At 39.8% G+C, this 20,338-nt stretch overlaps 1 long non-coding RNA gene across 1 annotated transcript; it reads right to left on the bottom strand.

The window, feature by feature from the left end:
* Window positions 1-2,999: 2,999 nt before the first annotated feature.
* LOC116374099 (uncharacterized) lies at window positions 3,000-6,008 on the bottom strand. Its single transcript, XR_004209912.1, has 4 exons — window positions 4,570-6,008; window positions 4,320-4,459; window positions 4,137-4,233; window positions 3,000-4,048 (listed from the first exon to the last, which is right to left on the bottom strand). It is a non-coding gene; the product is annotated as an uncharacterized LOC116374099 (long non-coding RNA).
* Between the last annotated feature and the right edge of the window lie 14,330 nt (window positions 6,009-20,338).

Genomic DNA, 20,338 nt, shown 5'->3' with positions numbered 1-20,338 from the left:
TATGGCATTTCTGCTCATAGGTCTGGTTTACAGACAATTTGCAGCCATAGACCACCACGTGATGGACCAGGTCCAGTTGATCGATCGCCAGCTCCATTTAAGACCGGCAGAGAGAGAGGGAGGCAGAGAAGGGAAGTGACGTCAGAAACCTCTATGGACTCTAACAAACTTATGTCATAATTGTAAAAGGTTTAGACCATGAAAAGAGAAAGGGGTCCTTTACCCGAGTGATATGATTTTTCTTGTTGAGCTTTGGCACCTTCATGACCTTGCAGTGGTAATATGCAGGTTCTGTTAATATTATCTGTGTACAGTATATACAAATACACTGACTTATATGGGTGGTTAACATTTAGACATAATAGAAATGTTGAATGTATTATTTAAAAATATAAACAAGAGGCATGTAAGCTAAGCCTTCTAAGGTCTCATATACAGTTGAAGTCGGAAGTTTAAATACACTTAGGTTGGAGTCATTAAATCTCGTTTTTCAACCACTCCACAAATGTCTTGTTTTAACAAACTATAGTTTTGGCAAGTCGGTTAGAACATCTACTTTGTCCATGACACAAGTAATGTTTCCAACAATTGTTTACAGACAGATTATTTCACTTATAATTCACTGTATCACACTTCCAGTGGGTCAGAAGTTTACATACACTAAGTTGACTGTGCCTTTAAACAGCTTGGAAAATTCCAGAAAATGATGTCATGGCTAGAAGCTTCTGATAGGCTAATTGACACCATTTGAGTCAATTGGGGGTGTACCTGTGGATGTATTTCAAGGCCTACCTTCAAACGCAGTGCCTGTTTGCTTGACATCATGGGAAAATCAAAAGAAATCAGAAGAAAAAAATGTAGACCTCCACAAGTCTGGTTCATCCTTGGGAGCAATTTCCAAACACCTGAAGAACGTGGTACCTTCTGTACAAACAATAGTACGCAAGTATAAACACCATCAGACCACGCAGCTGTCATACCGCTCAGGAAGGAGACACATTTTGTTTCCTAGAGATGAATGTACTTTGGTGCAAAAAGTGCAAATCAATCCCATAACAACAGCAAAGGATGTTGTGAGGATGCTGGAGGAAACAGGTACGAAAGTATCTATATCCACAGTAAAATGAGTCCTATATCGACATAACCTGAAAGGCCGCTCAGCAAGGAAGAAGCCACTGCTCCAAAACCACCATAAAAAATACAAACTATGGTTTGCAACTGCAAATGGAGAAATGTCCTCCGGTCTGATGAAACAAAAATAGAACTGTTTGACCATAATGACCATTGTTATGTTTGGAGGAAAAAGGAGGAGGCTTGCAAGCCGAAGAACACCATCCCAACCATGAAGCATGAAGGTGGCAGCACCATGTTGTGGGGGTGCTTTGCTGCAGGAGGGACTGGTGCACTTCACAAAATAGATGGCATCATGAGGCTGGAAAATTATGTGGATGTATTGAAGCAACATTTCAAGACATCAGTCAGAAAGTTAAAGCTGGGTTGCAAATGGGTCTTCCAAATGGACAATGACTCCAAGCATACTTCCAAAGTTGTGGCAAAATGGCTTAAGGACAACAAAGTCAAGGTATTGGAGTGGCCATCACAAAGCCCTGACCTCAATCCCATGGAAAATGTGTGGGTTTGAACTGAAAAAGTGTGTTAGCAAGGAGGCCTACAAACCTGACTCAGTTACACCAGCTCTGTCAGGAGGAATGGGCCAAAATGCACTTATTGTAGGAAGCTTGTGGAAGGCTACCCGAAAAGTTTAACCCAAGGCAATGCTACCAAATACTAATTGAATGTATGTAAACTTCTGACCCACAGGGAATGTGATGAAAGAAATAAAAGCTGAAAGAAATAATTATCTCTACTATTATTCTGACTTTTCAAATTCTTAAAATAAAGTGGTGATGCTAACCTACCTAAGACAGGGGATTTTTACAAGGATTAAATGTCAGGAATTGGGAAAAACTGAGTTTAAATGTATTTGGCTAAGGTGCATGTAAACTTCCGACTTCAACTGAACATAGAACATACACATTTAAAGGCACTTGCATACCACTGTCTAAAGTCATTGATGCATGCAAAGTGACACGTATTGAAAAAATAAGCAAAGTCCGCCTCAAGGACAAGGAGCTGGAGGAGGAAGGGGGAAAGCAGAAGGTGGAGGAGAGGAGGGGGGAGGAGGACAGAAGGAGGAGGGGTAGGTGGAGGAGGACAGTAGGAGTAGGTGGAGGAGGACAGAAGGAGGGTAGTGAGGAGCGGATGAAGGTCGAGGAGAGAGGAGGAAGGAGGAGAGAGGACGACAGGAGGATCGGAGAGAAGCAGGACAAGAGGATGGGGGGGAGGAGGAGGAAAGGATATTTTCCTCCTTGCTCTGTTGATTAGTATTTATCTCCACTCATACTTGAATAATAAAGGCCTAGTGCACACTTTTAAAAAAATAGATAGGATAGATAGAAATGTTTAAAACACCCCTATTTCCTGCGGCTATGGGTGAACAAACTGTACATAAGAGAAAATAATCAGGGTTTTAGGAAGAAACTGGAGCTTTGCATGTAGGCCTGTAGTGATATTATCAGAAGATGTAACATTACAAACAACGAAGTACAACAATGAAAAACCAAAGCACAATAGCCTAGAGACCTGGCTCTGAGCCCAGAAAAAAAGGCAACACTCTTTTAAAAGTAATGTCCGATTTCCCAGGGGTGTGGGATCCTTTGTGTCCTGGTGGCCACGCCCCCCCCCCCCCCCCCCCCCCCCTGTTAAAAGTCAGTGCGGGATGACATCCTGCACATCAACGTAACGTTTGCGGTTAAATTCCCATGTACCGAATGAAAAATAAAATTTAAATGGGTTTCCATCGCATTTTCAACTCTACTGATGGTTTTGACAGGCACACTTTTTGCGTTATATAGAGAATGTGTCCACTGTGGTCTTGACACATGCTCTAGCCAACTGCTCAACAGATGTGTGCGGGTAGGCGATGAGATTATTATGGATAAGAGCATATTATTTTTATTTGTCAAACGGCAGTCACAACCATTAACATGTCACCAGAATAAGACCCTTGATATTTATTGGAAAGGAGCATCAAGCTCATCACGTGCACTTTTACCACACTGTAAAGTTCATCATTTATTTCATCTGTAACCTAATAAACTGCATAGTTTCCGGAGTCGTAGAGGGAGGACCAAACAACATATAATCGCGTGATAGGTATAGCCTATTATACTGTATCAATATTTGCGCATAAATCCGTTTCCACCGCAATTTCACGCATAATTACTTTTGCCGACACAAAAAGATCCCACCATGTCGAACGAACAAATTGTCTGTCGGTATTTTTACAATTCTATCGGCACATCCTGTTTCCATCAGCCCCGCTGTGACTTTTTTCATGGGTCAGGTAGCTAATTCATCTGCATCTGCATATTTTAAAAATAATAACAATATTAAATAATTAATTGTTTATTTAGTGGCACCACAAATGTGAAATAATATTTACAAAACAATTTACCAAAGAAAACACACTACAAAATTGCTAGTTTACTAGTTGTTAGTTTACCTATGACTCATTTTTAATGTATGTTGTTTTTATTGTACATCATTATTAAAAAACATTTGAAATGTAATGAAAAGCACTATACAAAGTTAATGTATTATTTATTATGGTTGTAGACTTGCTAAATACAGATTTTTTAGCTTTAGTGTGTGTGTGTGTGTGTGTGTGTGTGTGTGTGTGTGTGTCTAACAACCACTTGCCCAACAACCAGTTAGTTATGTTAGGAAGTTTGTCATCTTTATGACCGGCCCTGGTAACTTCACCACAAATTGTCTTAACACAGTAACTTAAGAACATAAGTATTTTTCTGACATTTTGGGGAATTTTAAGGGAAAATAAAAAATACAGCCCTAACAGAGCCCCAAGTCCCATGGGGATGTCCTCTAGGGCGTGGATGTTCTCCCCATCAAAGGCCAGCGGGATTTCACTCTCATGGTGAAATGGATTTCCGCCAATGTGCAGTAAAGGAGTGAAGAGCGGTGAAACCTGTGTCAACAAAAGTAAGAAAAGATGAATACACATACAAAGAACATAACAAATGTTCAGCAGTAGTTTTATTTAAAAGCATACACACCTATGTTTATGAAGAAACAGATCATTTGTGCAAAGGCCACTCTGGTCCTCTTTGAAGAAGTAGGGCAAGAGCAGGATCGCTGCTGTGGTCTCGAGTCCTAGTAAGGTAAAGCAATGATCTTACTACACTTGCTAATTTTATTACAAAATACATTAGAGAAATGGAACGAATAAGAGCAAATACCTCTTCTGTATTGTCCTACAGGGACTGTCAAAATAGCAAGGATGATGTCCTCACCCCTGCCTCGTCTCTACCTCTGATAGTCCTTGAATTATCTTTTTGTCTATATCCATTACATGGACTTGATTAATTTCTGCGAAGATCTGAAAGATAATTTGCACACATTTGTTTGCTAATAGAGTTCAGTTTGTATTGACTGCTTTGTGGGTTAAATGTACACTTCAAATGCAGCAGTCCTACAACATATCCATACCTTCTTCTTGATCCCAAATGCATTGTGTCCATGTTCTTTCCTATAATAATTTCAAAGGAAGAGAAAATGTGTCAAAGAATAGTCTTACAAGCATAAAAAAAAATATATATATATATATTAAATAAATATTGAAAGATAAATTGCATCGACATATAATTGAATGCAAAATAGAAGAACATATTGGAGAAAGCACTTGCTAATACAGCACTGCCATACAGTATAACTACTGCCATACAGGTCTAATGTCAAATTTCAAGCTATCTTTGTACACAAATTCTTCAGTATTTTATCAGGCTGACTTGAAAGATTATACGCAACATTTTGCTGCGTGGCAATACTGTGTTTGGATTCAGAAGGGCATGCATATATACAAAAGAGGTAGTCTAGGCACTGTATTAATACCATTATACATTTGAATCCCAACTACAGCTACCACCTAAGCTATTCATTTTCTCTTCACAAGGGGGCATACATGTAATGTTTCCAAAATGGGATAGTATTGTACATTAAATGTTATGCCTCCTTGTGAGTTAATAGTATTGAATGCTGTACCAGGCTATATAAAGAGGAAGACCTCCATTGACGATTCAGTTCGTTGTAACATCTTGTCTGGACATGTCACCATCCTTAGTTAGTTGGTTAGCTAGCTAGCTAACGTCAACGAAGCTAACGTTAACTAGTTAATTCTCACAAAAGTGAGAACTGCTCTAGATTGGAAACTTACTTTAAAGAGTGTAAAGCCATGTTGGCTTCATGGAAACGATATACAATATATGGGAGAGAATATACTTCAGGAAATAATACAAATCTAGTTCTGCCTAGTTAGGACATAACATTAGCTAGCTAGCTAAAGTTACTGTACTGTAGCTCATACAATGCCAACGGTCAAACCCGGTTTTCTAATATTTACGTTAATTCTTCTGAACTATAGCTATAGTAACGTTATGGAAGCTATTCACAGAAGACCATAATTTTCTTCGTTATTCATTAGTATTTTATATTATTATATACATTATTTCAATACATATTCAGAGCCAAACATCAACCGAACTGTTGTCGCATTCAAACTTGGCATGAGCGTTTTCAGTTCCCTGAAGACCTCCAGCAACAATGGGGGTTCCTCGATGAACCCCACCACCTAAGAAGTTCTTTGAATAGCCTTTTGGGGTTGTTATTCATTGTCAAGAACCCTAATGTTCTTCGGGGACCTTTAAGGATCTTAGAAGAACTCCAGTTGAATCCCTCATTTTTAGAGTGTAGTACATTTGGAAATTAAAACGTTTTATGAATGAGTTTTGGGGAGTTACTTACAAAATGATGAAAACGAAATATATAGAGATATCAATCGCAACCACAATTGACTGCTTGGCATCCAACTGCAGGGCATTACATAGGGTAGTGCATACAGCCCAGTACAACATTGTGGCCGAGCTCCCTGCCATCCAGTACCTCTATACCAGATGGTGTCAGAGGAAGGCCCTAAAAATGGTCAAAGACTCCAGCCACCCAAGTCATAGACTGTTCTCTCTGCTACCGCAAGGCAAGCGGTACCGATGCACCAAGTCTAGAACCAACAGGACCCTGAACAGCTTCTAACCCCAAGCCATAAGACTGTTAGTCCGGAAAGCTATTTGGTTAACTATTTAACTATCTGCATTGACTCTTTTTGCACAAACTTTTTGGACTCATCACATAAACTGCTGCTACTGATTATAATTTGTCACTTTATTTCTAGTTGTACACACTACATTACCAGGTGTATGTGGACACCTGCTCATCAAACATCTCATTCCAAAATCATGGGCATTAATATGGACTTGGTCCCACCTTTGCTGCTATAACAGCCTCTACTCTTCTGGGAAGGCTTTCCACAAGATGTTGGAATATTTCTGCGGGACTTTCTTCCATTCAGCCAGCCACAAGAGCATTAGTGAGGTTGGGCAATTAGGCCTGGCTCACAGTTGGAGTTCCAATTCATGCCAAAGATGGTCAGTGGGGTTGTGGTCAGGGCTCTGTGCAGGCCAGTTCTTCAACACCGAAGTTCTTCAACACCGATCTCGAAAAAACATTAATGTATGGGCCTTGCTTTGGGCACCGGGGCATTGTCTTGCTGAAACAGGAACGGCATTCCTCAAACTGTTGCCACACAGTTGGAAGCACAGAATCGTCTGCAATGTCATTGTATGCTGTAGCATTAAGATTTAAGACATTAAGATTAAGACGAACTAACTTGTTGGAAAGGTGACATCCTATGACAGCCAAGTTGAATGTCACTGAGCTCTTCAGTAAGGCCTTTCTACTGCCCATGTTTGTATGTGGAGATTGCATGACTGTTTGCTTGATTTTATACACCTGTGAGCAACGGGTGTTGCTGAAATAGCTAAATACACTAATTTGAAGGGCTGTCCACATACTTTTGTATATATACCATATGTGCGTATCTGCCTCAATTACGTCGTACCCCTGCACACCGACTCGGTACTGGTACCCCGTGTATATAGCAAAGTTATTCATTGTGTATTTATTACTTTTATTATTACACGCTTTACTTTTCTCTTATTTCTCTATTTTCTTTCTCTCTGCATTGTTGGGAAGGGCCCGTTTCTAAGCATTTCACTGTTAGTCTACACCCATTGTTTGTGAAGCATGTGAGGAGTAACCTTCATATGATGATAGGCACATGGGCCCCCAAAGCTCGTGGGCCCTCAGCCTTGCAGGGTTGCGGGGGTGTCTGGTATACCTGTGACAGTATATTTAGGTACAGGGGAACAAATCTCAAAACGGGCGTAGGTTGATATTTGTCAATAAACCTTTTCTGAATGTTTGTACCATATAGTATCTAGTCTCTCCATTTTACAACCACTCCAGGGCTTCTCACCGATATTTTGGTGATATCTGTAGGCAGATATCCTTCATTTTGCTGCAGCAATTCAGACTTTTTTTTCATGGCAATATGCATGAAGATTTCTCAGGGCCCCTTACACCCGTTGTTTGTGAAGCATGTGAGAAACAACCTTTTGACCTTGAAGTACTTTCTTATTGTTGCTGATGAGACACTGATATTCATTCGCTGGTCGTCTCGTGTGACATTTCTGCTTGTATGTCTGGTTCACGGTCATCAGTAGCTTCTATAGTTGGGATCATCAACTAGATTCAGCTGTGGGACATTTATTTACATTTTAGACCGCTACCAGCCCAAACATATATACCATTTGACTAAAACATAATCACTTCAAACCTTGCTTTATTTGTATACTATTTTTTTTATTTGACCTTTATTTAACTAGGTACCTTGTCAGCTCAGGGATTTGAACTTGCAACCTTATTAGTCCAATGCTTTAACCACAAGGCTACCCTGCCGCCCCTTTTTGGACTCATCACATAAGAGAATCACATACACTACACTACCAAAGTATGTGGACACATGCTTGTCGAACATCTAATTCCAAAATCATGGGCATTAATATGTAGTTGGTCACCCCTTTGCTGCTATAACAGCATCCACTCTTCTGGAAAAGCTTTAAACTAGATGTTGGAACATTGCTGCAGGGAATCGCTTCCATTCAGCCACAATAGCATTAGTGAGGTCGGGCACTGATGTTGGGTGATTAGGCCTGGCTCGTTGTTGGCGTTCCTATTCATCCCCAAATTTGTTTGATGGGGGTGAGGTCAGGGCTCTGTGCAGGCCAGTCAAGTTCTTCCACACAGATCTCGAGTAAACCATTTCTGTACGGACCTCGCTTTGTGCACCGGGCATTGTCATGCTGAAAGAGGAAAGGGCCTTCCCTAAACTGTTGCCACAAAGTTGGAAGCACAGCATTGTCTAGAATATCATTGTATGCTGTAGCGTTATGATTTCCCTTAACTGGAACTAAGGGGCCTAGCCTGAACCATGAAAAATAGCCCCAGACCATTTTTCCTCCTCCACCGAACTTTACGGTTGCAACTATACATTCGGGCAGGTAGCATTCTGATATCCGCCAAACCCAGATTTGTCCGTCGGACTGCCAGAGGGTGACGCACGCGTCTGGCAGTACTTTCTTATTGTTGCTGATGAGACACTGGTATTCATTCGCCGGTCCTCTCGTGTGACATTTCTGCTTGTATGTCTGGTTCACGGTCGTCAGTAGCTTTTATAGTTGGGATCATCAACTAGATTCTGCTGTGGGACATTTTTATTTTTATTTTAGACCGCTACCAGCCCAAACAGATATACCATTTCACTAAAACATAATCACTTCAAACCTTGCTTTATTTGTATATGATCACATATAGCTCTCTATTGTGTGTGGGAATACTTTGGAACAGATTTCCAAAATTAAAATCACTTGGATCTGATTTGCTGGTGTTTTTACAGTCTTTTATGTCCAACAATAATACATATAACCAATTCTAACTTATAGAAACTAGTGGAAACCCTGGTTTACAGACAAGGGACAGCCATAGACCACCATGTGATGAACCAGGTCCAGGTGATCGATTGCCAGCTCCATCTAAGATCGACAGAGAGAGAGGGAGGCATAAAAAGAAGGAGCAGAGACAAGGAAGAGACATCAGAAACCTCTATGGACTAATTGTATTTTTTTTATATGTTGATTTATAATAAACAACTAGTGGCACCTGTCTAGAGTAAATAATTGAACAATAATACTTTTATTTAATGCAATTTCCCCCTCCTGCAAATCCAAAATGTGTTCATCTGTTCAGCTTTTTGGTCTCTGGATATACCAATATTCTCAACTCAAGTTCTTTCATCTAACATTTCCAAGCAAGAATGCGTGATAAAGATATGGATATGCTATAGGCCTACCTAAACCAGTAATTGGCAGGGATTTTAGGTTGACAATTAGGTTATTGTTACTATAATCTGACTGTCAAAATAGTGCTCCAGAATTGCAGACTAATTTTGTTCAATATAAATTAATTTGCTTGCATATTTTTGTGTAAAAATAGGCTATCATATAAGCTAATTCACTTGGGGCTAATCGACAAGTAAGGGGAAACTCAAAACTAAAAGCATTACAGTACCCTACTGTTTTTCCCATGATTGCATTTTTCTCTTCCTCTGCTTCTCTCCATCTAGGCAGTGGTGTAAATTACTTTAAGTAGTACTTTAAAGTATTTTTACTTAAATTGTTTTGGGGAGTATCTGTACCTTACTATTTATATTTTTGACAACTTTTACTTCACAACATTCCTTAAGAAAATATTGTATGTTTACTCTATACAATTTCCATGTCACCCCAAAGTACTCATTACATTTGGAATGCTTAGCAGGTCAGGAAAATGGTACAATTCACACACTTATCAATAGAACATCCTTGTTCATCTAGTGGACTCATTACACACACATGCTTCGTTTGTAAATTATGTCTGAATGTTGGTGTGCCCCTGGCTATCCGTAAATTAGAAAAATAAGAAAATGGTGCCATCTGGTTTGCTTAATATAAGGAATTTGAAATGATTAATACTTTTACTTTTTATACTTAAGTGTTTGAAAGGAAATACTTTTAGAATTTTACTCAAGTAGTATTCTACTGGGTGACTTTCACTTTTACTTGAGTCCTTTTCTATTAAGGTATTTTTTACTTTTACTCAAGTATGAGATTTGGGTATTTTTTCCACCACTGCATCTAGGCTGTTCTGTGAGCACAGTGGGAAGGAAACAGGGGAAGGTTAAATATTTTCATGCATGAATCAGGATGCTACTGTTAGACTAAATCATGGTTTTAGCTGCTCCAAAATTAAAAAAGTTGAGTGAAGTGAACAGTTAGAATTTGTGGCTCGAACGGATGCGACCACATCCACGCGTGGAAGTATAATTTCCAACTCTCCCGTATATCTACCAGCTGAATCTTGTTTCCTATTGTAACGAATACTCAAGGAGAAAAGGTGTAGATTCACCCACAGAGCGCGGCACGTGTTTATTTTGTCTTCACAGGAGGCAGGAATTGTGGTCTCAAGCAGGCAATGGTCATACACAGGTGAGCAAACAGGCAGGTGAATTAAATCTAGGACTGAAGGCTATAACTGGTTCTCACAGACGAGCTAGGAAAAGGCTTTGTAGAGTCAAAACGAACAATACCTCACAAAGGCACAAACAGAATGAACTGAACTAAATAAGGAGCTGATGAGACCAGGTGAGTAACTAACACAGGTGAAAATAATGAACAGAAATGAAAGACAGGGCTACGTTCGAGAACACAACAAAACAGAACGCAAGGTTGACCAAGAAAATAAATACAGAACTCTGCACCTATATGTTTTAGAGCCCGTGTTTATTTGACTCAATAGGCCTATATACCTTGCTTTATTTGACTCAATAGGCCTATATACCTTGCTTTATTTGACTCAATAGGCCTATATACCTTGCTTTATTTGACAACATTATTTGAAAGAATTTGAGGGTTAGTTTAAGAAAACAGGGCGCGTCATCATGAGAAGCTATTAAAGACTTGACACAATTTAAAGCACAGTAGTGCAGTTGATAGGCTACTGTATGCCTACCTTGGATATAACAGATTGCATGTTGCATATTAATATAACTATTGTGATATAGAAATCAGTATCATGGACAGCCAAATATTTAGCTTCCGTTGATTGGACCAAATCGTTTTTATAATTTGGTTGTCACTGTATTAGACTAAGCATAGGTGATTAGATGATGTTGAAATGGTGCTGGAAGAGTGGAGGCATCTCGGTTTCCTTTGTGACTTGTGCTAACTCTCCATAGTTCTAAATCAATAGTTGTTTAGTAGTCGAAAATGTTGGATACATTATCTTGCTTGACCATGCTGTAGGTAATGCAATATGTTTTGTGGACTTCACCAGACCAACACAACAACGGATGTAGCTCTCTGGTTTTGTAAAGAACAGGGATGTAAACTGGTTAGGGCTCAAAAAGGTGACTCTGAAACTTGCCAAAAAAATCCCTGCTAAGGGGGATAAAAATAAATAAAAAATATCAGCTTTAAAATGCTAATTTCTAGTGACTTAGGCTGGATCCCATCTTGAAATGCAGGTTCTAACTAATTAAACAACACATCATATGATCTACATGATCAGTCTCTGTGTGTAAAATAAAAAGTGATTCATGTGAACCTAACTCACAGCTAGAAAATGTAAGGAAAGCAATCCAATGTTATTTGTTGCCTAGACTTGACTGCAAATGACACTCAAGTCCAGAGAAAAAAACAATACATTAATATTGCAGTTAGCCATGACAGCCTTTATAATAGAACACTTGTGATCACACACATCTGAATATTGCACTTGGGGGGAAAAAAACCCCATCTTATAGTAGAAATAGAATGAAACAAACAGTCATTCTATTTTTTCTCTATTATAGTGGCCACTATAGTAGACATCGATCAAGTGCACAAGGCTACATGTGGGCAAAAATAAGGTTCACTGAGTAAATTTTTTATAATCCCCCTCACTCACAAGTGTTACTGTATGTCATGTTCAACACAACAAAAACAATATCTTTGGGCTACACTGCAGGGTATTACATTGTACACTTTCTGCCTGTGGACATCTGTTCTACAATGGGGCGGCAGTGTAGCCTAGTGGTTAGAGCATTGGACTAGTAACCGAAAGGTGACAAGGAACAAAATCTGTCGTTCTGCCCTTGAACAGGCAGTTAACCCACTGTTCCTAGGCCGTCATTGAAAATAAGAATTTGTTCTTAACTGACTTGCCTGGTAAAATAAAGGTTAAAAAAATAAAAAAATATGCCAGCAGCAGAGCATGAGACCCTTTGTTGGCATAATTGATCTCTCAGGCAGAGTACACCTGGCATACCCCTTTTATCCACTGTATTGAACAAGTGAGAAAGAGGGAAAGTGTGTGGTGTTCCTTTCACCTCTATAGTGCCATCCAGCTTAAGCCAGGCCCAGCTCCAGCAACACTTCATCCCTCTTCCAAAGTGGAAGAGAGATTGACTTCCTCATTACTTGTTTTTTTTAAGAGGTGTTGACAAGCTGAAGGTACCGAGCTGTCTTTTTAAAATACTAGCACACAGCTCGGACACCCATGCATACCCCACAAGACATGCCATCAGAGGTCTCTTCACCCTCCCCAAGTCCAGATCAGAAAATGGGAGGCGCACAGTCCTACGGAACTCTATTCCACATTAGGTAACTGATGCAAGCAGTAGAATCAGATTTTAAAAACAGGTAAAAAATACACCTTGTGGAACAGCGGGGACTGTGAAGTAACACAAACATAGGCACAGACACATGTATACACACATGACAACATATGTACTATACGCACACGTACACATTCATTTTGTGTTGTATATATGTGGTAGTATGCATGTGCAAGTATGGGCCTGAGGGCACACACTTAGTGTGTTGTGAATTCTGTAATGAATGTATTGTAATGTTTTTAAAATTGTATAACTGCCTTAATTTTTTGGGACCCCAGAAAGAGTAGCAGCTAATGGGGATCCATAATAAATACAAATACAAATCCACTTGTTTAACAAGCAATGCCTCATTTTCACCTAATTCTCTCATTCTGAAAATGAACCACATATTGTAAAGGGAAAGTATTAGTTCATAGATAGCAGTTAGTTTGTTAACTAGTTAACATTTCACACATTTTGCCAGGGTCCAGTAAACAACTAATGTTATAATTTGAGGAACGGCAAGTAGTCGTACACCAGTTAATAATACTATAGCGAATTGGTTAGGTTACTAACGTTAGCTCATCTGGCATTATAACATTAGCTTGCTAGCTGTCTGACTTTACTAGCCAGCAAATTTTCACACCATAAACACAATTATTTGATAAGCTAAGTTGGCTAATGTTGCTCAACATTAGCCAAGATACTTAACAATGCTAACAATTCTTGTTCCACCAGACTTGCTCTCTCACCTCAAACAATCCAAATGCCAGTTGTTTTTCGGTTACAGCTCATGAAGTAAGCTTCTTCACCTTCTGACCCCCTTCGCCGGGCGACAGGCTTCTCACCTACCTCTTCATTATCGTTCAGGGGACACGCTGATGTAACTGGCAAACTGCCTTTCCACTCTCTGCTGTCTTTCCAAAGCGAATCACTGCGATGCAGTTCCTTAGACCGCTGTGCCACTCTGGATTCCTAAATATAAAGTGGACACCATGTGGGAGGACAACGTACTTCCTTTCAGAGTAAAATGAAGTAAATGGCGCCAGATGAGTTGCCTGCCGTTTTACGGCCTCCTAACCAATTGTGCTATTGTGTGTGTTTCTTCCCGTTATTTTAGTTTATTTTGTACATAATGTTTCTGTCACCATCTCTTATGACCGAAAAGAGCTTCTAGATATCAGGCCAGCGATTACTTACCTCGTCCCGGACAAAGATTTTTTCTTTAACGAGTCGGACATGAAGGATTTACTTCAGACACCCGACAAGGCCCAAATCCCTGTGATTCGCATGAGAAAGAGACAGAGATATATATATAGGATGTCGGTCAGGGTGCCTTGTAAGGGTCCAACAACGAGTGGGTAATCTGCCTCTACCATCAGTCCAGTTAGCCAACGTACAATCATTGGATAACAGTTATATCCTTCCTGTTTGGCCCTGTCCGGGGGTGTCCTCGGATGGGTCCACAGTGTCTCCTGACCCCTCCAGTCTCAGCCTCCAGTATTTATGCTGCAGTAGTTTATGTGTCGGGGGGCTAGGGTCAGTTTGTTATATCTGGAGTACTTCTCCTGTCCTATTCGGTGTCCTGTGTGAATCTAAGTGTGCGTTCTCTAATTCTCTCCTTCTCTCTCTCGGAGGACCTGAGCCCTAGGACCATGCCCCAGGATTACCTGACATGATGACTCCTTGCTGTCCCCAGTCCACCTGGCCGTGCTGCTGCTCCAGTTTCAACTGTTCTGCCTTCTTATTATTCGAACATGCGGATCATTTATGAACATTTGAACATCTTGGCCATGTTCTGTTATAATCTCCACCCGGCACAGGCAGAAGAGGACTGGCCACCCCACATATGCTCTCTCTAATTCTCTCTTTTTTTCTCTCTCTCGGAGGACCTGAGCCCTAGGACCATGCCCCAGGACTACCTGACATGATGACTCCTTGCTGTCCCCAGTCCATCTGACCGTGCTGCTGCTCCAGTTTCAACTGTTCTTCATCCAGCAATCCTGGACTGAAATCTTTTTTTTGTTAAGAATTGGGGTAAGAGCAGAGGTTAGTTTGGACCTTCCCAGGAAGCGTCGAACTGACCTCCATACTTTGAGTGTGTTAAGTGTAACGGGATTATTACAGTGATCTTCTACAGACTTGAAACTTCTGAAAAATAAAAGATCCTGGAAGGGGTATTTTGAAAGAGAAGTCTCAATGCTGATTTTTTTTTTTTATCTTAGAATTGCAAAGTTGCTTAGGAGCTAGAAGCAGAGCTGCCATATCTGTCGGTGCCATCTTATGGGGAAACTGGAAACTAAAACCACAACATTTTCAAGTGTTGCACAATTATTGCATTTTTTTCTCTTTCTACCCTTCTCTCCACATAGGCTACCCTGAGCGCACAGAGAGAAACAGGGGCAGAGCAAACACTTTCATTCAGGAATCAGGATGCTACTGTTTAACCAAATCATAGTTTTAGCTGCCCCAAAAATAGAACATTTTGAGTGAAGTGACCAGCTATAATTTGTAGCTCGCACTGATGCGATCGCATCCAAGCATTGGAGTAGGCCTAATTTCCATGTCTCCAGTTTATCTACCAGCTCACGTTTATTTCCTGTTTTAGGCCTAGTGCATATTTGACGCATTATACACCTTGCTTTAATTAACAGCATTATTTGATAGGATTTAAGAATTGGTGAAAACAGGGCAGCGGGTCATGAGATTTGTTGAAGATTTTATGCACGGGCCCACCATAAACTATAAGCACAGCTGCGCAGTTAATACTACTACTGTATGTGGATTGCTGCATGTTGCACAATTAATATTACTATTGTGAAGCATAATTGCCATGGTAATTTGTCATTTCCAGTCAATAGGCATAGTGAATTAATAGGCCGAGTGACGTCATCATGGTATAAATTTTGATGCAGTAATTATGAAAGTTTGAATTTGAAAAAACTCCTGTCTTCAGTTACATCATTGTAGCCTAGTATTGTCAGGATGATGCAATAGTAACCATGCCATTCCAAACACAAAAACAGGGAAATAAACACAAATGCAAAACACAGCGGAATATAAAGTAGATAATCCCATGTGCGGGGAAGACATTCCTCTTTTGAGCCTAAAATTAAGAAAATCGTCCCAAAATAGTAGGAGATCTTTCAGCAGCTTAGAATTCCTTAGCATATTATAATATAGATGTCATGTAAGGCATATAGCTAGCTAGTTAAGTTAACACATACAAATACACCACTGACATAAGGAAAAACATACACAATCTTACCAGATCCTACCAGATTATTTATTTGATTTCTGTACAAATAATATTCTTCTGCCATACAAGATTCTTATTTCATTTTCATGATTCTTTTCCATATGGGTCTGTTCCACAGTCACCTGTTGTAGGCTAAGGATACAACCTTCCATATAACATGTATCACAATATCAATTCAATTTCATTGAATTCAATCATATTTGACCTGTTCAATGCCAAGAATAAAATAAAAGACGAAGTGCCTGATCCACTTTGGACAATTTGGTTCCTGTTACAGGACATTTGCGTGAGATAACTCTTACATTTGAGCAAGTGCCTTGCTCAAAGGCACATCGACATATTTTCCCCCTCGTCGGCACAGGTATTCAAACCGGCGACCTTTCGGTTACTGGCCCAATGCTCTTTAACAGCTAGGCTACCTGCCACCCTCAACTCATCTCTAACTTTATTCTACAGAATACATCTATTTAGGTAAAAGGGGAACAACTCTCAAAACAGGCTTTAGGTTGCTAAGATATTTGTAAACAAACATCGTTGTCCTTTTCAATCCTTTTAAGACTTCCATAACACATTACTTGTAGTTTGTGTCTCTGTGGGAAAAAGTTGACTCACGGTGATGTGGAAGGTTTGACTGTCTGCCTCAGTCAGGGACAGGATGGTGCAGCTCAGTTTCTTATCCACCAGGGTAATCCAGTTCTTTGTGATATGATGATCCTGAAGGAGAGACAACACAGACTGATGTTATCATGAGTATCTATAAAGCCTTCTAGAGTTCTATGTTAATACACTTCAATGTTGTGGAGATCTCTTCTCTAAAACTTGAGGAGGAGCGACACATTCACATGAACCTTTAAATAGTAATTTGATCTTCCAAAGGTTTTGGTGGTGTTGAGAACCAATACACCTACAACTCCAGACGACTAGACGACTAATACCACTTTACTGTTACAGTAGCCTAGATCTACAATATAACTACTGCTACTCCTACAATGATATCATACATTTTCCCATAGGTATAGATCAGCTGGACTGACCTATGAGAGGAGGTGGGATAGAACAAAACAACAGAAATTGACATAAAACACACAAGAGCACAAAATAACAAAAATCTCAGGTTGAGGACTATGTGTGAAGAAAAGGCCTAGTAGGCAGTAGGCATGAAGAGTGGCGTACATAATATTGTAACATTGAAATTATGACACTTGTTACGACACCGTTAATTATTTATTAATGCTCTTTTGTCTGCTTAGATTTCGGAATCCCTGGGAAACACGTAGGGCAGGGCTGCGCAACCCTCTTCCTGGAGATCTACTGTCCTGTAGGCTTTTAGTCCAACCCTAATTTCTAATTTCATATCTGATTCAGCTAGTTAAGGTCTTGTTGAGCAGCTAATTAGTAGAATCAGGTGTGTTCATTTAGGGTTGGACTGAAAACCCACAGGACAGTAGATCTCCAGGAAGAGGGTTGGGCAGCCCTGATATGGGGTTATGGACAGGTCACTGCCTGTCTCCCTGTGTTCAGGCCATTATTCTACTCCCCTGATTGTTTGTGTTGAATTACTCACAGTAGCTGGATGTAAACAAATGACGGCCTCCAGAGAGTTTTCAAAGAGCAGGTATAGTAGGTTGAGCACACTGTACAGAAGAGAAAATAATCAGGGTTTTAGGAAGATACTGGAGCTTTCCATGGAGGCATGTAGTGAGAATATGAGAAGAAGATTTAACATTACAAACAATGAAGTACAACAATGAAAAACCAGAGCACAATAGCATAGAAACCTGGCATTGAGCCCAGAGAAATGGGTAACACACTTTCAACTAGGCATTGAAACCCAGGAATGTTAATAGGAGCAGATCCTATTTGTCAGGGTTGTGGTTAAGGATCAGATCCTTTTTTCAATTCCTGCCTAAAATGACATCTGACTCCCAAATCTAACTGCCTCTAGCTCAGGACCTGAAGCAAGGATATAATGTTGACTTGTTTTGGTTAGTGAAGTCTTAGTTGCACCATTTCACATTTAGCTAAGGAGTTGTGTGCTTCAATGAGCCTTATTTCTGAAGTTTGACAATGGGCACGAAAGCTGGCATGAATTTCAAATCCACCGCTTTGTTTGTATTTTCCCACAATTGCAAACGATTAAAACTATTTAGCTAGTTATCCTGTTTAATTTGTGTAGAGATATGCACGAGTGCAGTGATATTATAAACAAGGCAACAGTAAAAATGTCATAGATGATGCAGTGCCCCCCTTGGCCCAATCAGTGTAATTTTGTAAATGCCGGATCTCCATGGCAAGACGCCTCATTCACCCAAGTTTCATCAAAATTGTGCCAATGCTGTCTGAGATATTGTGTGATGAATGAACATACAAACGTACTAACGTACGGAGACAGATCCAAAGTTCCCTCCCTAATTTCATTGTGGGGGACAATTAGGAACTATTTTGTCATTTTTGAATGGTGGATGCTCTGGAATATAAACATTTTCATATACGCTACAAGTCCTACAAGACAGATCGGTTGAGGGATTAGCATCACATAGGAATGACGCCATCTGATGAAAGACAATGCATGACATTATGATACATAGTTCCCATGGCACTCTTATGGCAGCCTTGGCTGATTGCTCTGCTATTTTAATAGCAATTTATTTAAAAATTCAAATAAATAATCATACAAATTATGGATATTAAACATTTAGGTAAATATAGGTGTCTTATATCTTTGAAAGATTGACAAGAATTTAATCTAACTGCACTATTGACGTCATCTGAGACTGGCCAATAAAAAGAAAAGATTAAGATGGGCAAAAGAACACAGACAATGGACAGAGGAAGATTGTGAAAGAGTTATGGACAGATAAATCTAAGTTTGAAGTGTTCGGATCACAAAGAAGAACATTCGTGAGATGCAGAAAAAATGAAAAGATGCTGGAGGAATGCTTGATGCCGTCTGTCAAGCATGGTGGAGGTAATGTGATGATTTGCGGGTGCTTTGGTGGTGGTAAAGTGAGAGATTTGTGCAGGGTAAAAGGGATCTTGAAGAAGGAAGGCTATCTCTCCATTTTGCAATGCTATGCCATACCCAGTCGACGGTGCTTAATTGGAGCCAATTTCCTCCTACAACAGGACAATGACCCAAAGCACAGCTCCAAACTATGCAATAACTATTTAGGGAAGAAGCAGTCTGCTGGTATTCTTTCTATAATGGAGTGGCCATCACAGTCACCGGATCGCAATCCCATTGAGCTGTTGTGGGAGCAGCTTGGCCGTATCCAATCCAACTTGTGGGAGGTGCTTCAGGAAGCATGGGGCGAAATTTTTTCGGATTATCTCAACAAATTGACAACTAGTATGCCAAAGGTCTGCAAGGCTGTAATTGCTGCAAAGGAGGATTATTTGGCGAAAGGGGGTGAATAGTTGTGCACACTCATGTTCTTTCTTTTGTCATATTTCTTGTTTGTTTCACAATAAAACATATTTTGCATCTTCAAAGTGGTAGGCACGTTTTGTAAATCAAACGATACAACCTCCCCCAAAAATGTAACGAACTTCTTCTTCGTCTGATGAGGAGTAGAATGGATCGGACCAAAATGCAGTGTTGTAAGTTGTAAGTGTCCATGATAATTTATTATATCAGAACACAAAAATACAAAATAACAATGTGAGGGAAAGAAATTAAAATGGAAACAATTCTGTATGGTGAAAACACAGACACAGAACAAAACTACCCATAGTGGGAAAACAGGCTACCTATGTATGGTTCTCAGTCAGAGACAACGATTGACAGCTTCCTCTGATTGGGATCCATACCACGCCAAACACGTAGAACTATAACACACAGAACAAAACATAGAATACCCAACCCAACTCACGCCCTGACCAAACTAAAATAGCGACATAAAAAAGGAACTAAGGTCAGGACGTGACAAAAAAATCTATTTTAATTCCAGGTTGTAAGGCAACAAAATAGGAAAAATGCCAAGGGGGGTGAATAGTTTCGCAAGCCACTGTATACATTTAAAATATATTTTTGGATGCATTTTAGGATACGTGAAATATTTAATCGTGTAAAATGTCATTTGTTATGCATTTTGAAATGTATTTTAGTGCCTGACATACATTTGTAAATGTATTTGTAATTCTTTATATTTCACATGTACTTTTGGGGGGTATGGGTATAAGGTATAAGAAAGCGTTCTGCAACAGGGACAGCACATTTATTTTGGTGCTGCTCTTTTGACAATTGAGTTCATAAACATTTATCAGGAGAGAAGTAACTTGCCTGTCCAGTCTGCCGTGGCTGCACGCCACTCTAGTCGTGAGAGGCATTTATTTTTTTTAGCCCTTTTTTCTCCCCAAATTCGTGGTATCCAATTGGT

This window comes from Oncorhynchus kisutch, linkage group LG5 (assembly GCF_002021735.2).
Source record: "Oncorhynchus kisutch isolate 150728-3 linkage group LG5, Okis_V2, whole genome shotgun sequence".
Classification (NCBI taxonomy): Eukaryota; Metazoa; Chordata; class Actinopteri; order Salmoniformes; family Salmonidae; genus Oncorhynchus; species Oncorhynchus kisutch.
The sequence above is the reverse complement of the archived record's forward strand: the minus strand, read 5'-3'. Positions and strand labels throughout refer to the sequence as shown.